Source organism: Echinops telfairi, unplaced genomic scaffold (genome assembly GCF_000313985.2).
Source record: "Echinops telfairi isolate 266 unplaced genomic scaffold, ASM31398v2 ScPeMD7_18;HRSCAF=68, whole genome shotgun sequence".
In the NCBI taxonomy this organism is placed as follows: Eukaryota; Metazoa; Chordata; class Mammalia; order Afrosoricida; family Tenrecidae; genus Echinops; species Echinops telfairi.
Window position 1 is genome coordinate 49,501,227 of NW_022103915.1, and position 2,646 is coordinate 49,503,872.

Genomic DNA, 2,646 nt, shown 5'->3' on the forward strand with positions numbered 1-2,646 from the left:
GAACCACTGGCAACCACACAAGTACCCAGGAAGCCAAGGTCCTGGGAATAAACATGAGTGCCTAACTGGAGAGATGACAGGAGTGTGGATGTGTATAAAATGGAATCAACCTTAAAACTTTAAGCATGAGAAATTCCAAGTGAGTCATAGTACAGAAAATAGGTACAGTTGTGTTCATGAAGGCGAGAAATGGCTGCAGTTGAGGAATAAAGTGGACAGGTCAGACGTTCAAAGATAAGTGTTGGATTAATCTGACCAAATTACCAAGTAACAGCTTTTGAATGGACAGCAGAAATACCTTACTAAGCCACACCATAATAATAATCTTCTTATTTAGCTAGTAATAATATTTCTTTGTTAAATCCTATTCGGCAGTGGTCCCCTCCGATTCCCAAGTCATTTTCACTTATTCTTCGGATCTTTCATTGTAGAGGCAATTTGATGGGAGAGGTAATGTTCCACCCTAATCTTAACAACTACTCAACCCACCTTATCTTGACATAAAGAGAAAATCTCCTTTCATCATTTCCACAAATGGAAAATACCTCTTCATCCATCACCTTAAAGAGAAGGTTGACAAATTCCTGAATCACTTCTCTTTGGCTTCCATCCTTCTCCCAAACGTCATCCGGTTGTGGTCTGCGCCACCTCGGATGTTGTCCTTGCTCTGCTGCTACCGCCACTTGATCAACCGCCAGTGCTTTCTTCCATGTTTCTCTCCCCACACTGCCAACTCGGAGTGGCTTCGGCTGCTTCTTGAGCTCTCCCACCTTAGTGATTTGTATCGCTACTTCTCTCTTTCCGTGACAATCTGCAATGAGTCCTAAGTGCTAGAATACTGATGATGATTTCTTTTAACCCGCTGTGAAAGGAAAAGGCACGGTGGAGCCATCAGCCACGATGTCTGCAGAGCTCAGCAGTGGGAGAGAGCAGGGGATAGATGCACATACGTCCTTACAGGCTAATTGTTTGCTGGAGGAGCTGCTGGTGGTTCCAAACTGCTGACCTTGTGGTCTAGCAGTCCATCTCATCACTCACTCTGCCACCAGAGCACTAACAAAGAGAATCTGGGACTACGAAACAGGAGGTTTGGGTTAGGGACTAATAGCTGTTTTACTCGTGACACTGAAATAGAATTTATTTTTATATTTTCCTCAAGCCATAAAGTAAGGTATTTGCTTACATCGAGGGAGAAAGAGGAGGCTTTTTACTCCTGTAAAGAATGACAGTCCTGGAAACCCAGAGGGACAGTTCTACCCTGTCCTATAGGGTCGCTATGACTTGGAACTGACTCGATGGCAGTGAGTTTGGTTTTGTCCAAACCTAACCTGCAGCATGGTCCCTGGCAGGCAGGGCTAGTGGGAGAGGGGCGATGGAGGCTTTGGAAGACCTGCCTTTACTTCCCAAGAACCACTTAAAGGCACTGTGTGACCTTTGGCAAATGACTTCATTTCTCAGTTTTTCCATCTGTGAACTAAGATAGATAGCAATGTTAGCTGGCAAATGTTGCACACTATTAATGGAAGAAACATTAAACCCTGTGGTCTTTCTTAGAATAAGATAGCAACTGCTATGTATTATTTCACAAAGTTTCACGGACTAAAATGTAACATAGTGGGGAAGGCTGAGTCTCCAGAGTCAGATGGCCTGTGTCTATTCTCACCTTCTTTTCAGGGAACAAGGAGCATGGCACAAAGAGCCCAGGAGACCTCGTAGATTAAACATTGGTCTACTAACCAAAAGGCTAGCAGTTCAAACCCACCAGTTGCTCTGAAGGAGAAAGATGAGGCTTTCTGCTCCCATGCAGATGACCGCCTCAGAAGCCCAAAGGGGTCGTCTGCCGTCCTGCAGGACTTCTGGGATTTGGAATTGACTCGAGGGCAGTGAGTTGGGTTTGGGGATCTGGAGTCCCTGGGACAGTTGGTGAAGTTCTCAGCCAACAACCAAAAGGCTGGTGGTTCCGTGCCAACAAGACCCTTGGGGGAAAGGTGGGTGCCTGCATCTCAAAAGGGGGCAGACTTGGCTCCTGTCAGAGGAGTCTGACTCTTTCCTCTGGGGCTGCTATGAGGCTGTGAGTCAGAATCAACTGGACGGGAACGGGTTTGGTCAAGGTTTGTTAATTCGAGGGGGCAGGGATTTTCTAAGCTGGGAAGTTCTTATTTCGTGAACATCATTTAGACCCTGTTCCCTCAACTGTAAAAAGGAATGGTGATATTGTTAGATGCCCTCCAGTCGGTTCCAACTCCGAACGACCCTGGGTACAAAAGAACAAAGCACCCCCAGTCCCGTGCCAGCCGCACGGTTGTTGTTTTACGTTTGAGTCCATGGATGCAGCGACTGCGTCCATTCATCTCATTGAGGGACTTTCTCTTATTCTCTGCCCCTCTACCAAATATGATGACCTTCTCCGGGAACAGTCTCTCCCGACAAGTCCCAGATGTAAGACGAACTCTCTCCATCCTTTCCACTAAGGGGCATTTGGGCCATACATCTTCCAAGACAGATCAGTTTGTCCTCTTAGCACTCAGTGATACTTTCTTTTTCTTTTTTTAGTTCTCTGTTGTTGTTTTTAATCATTTTATTAGGGGCTCATACAACTCTTATCACAATCCATACATACATCAATTTTGTAAAGCACATTTGTAC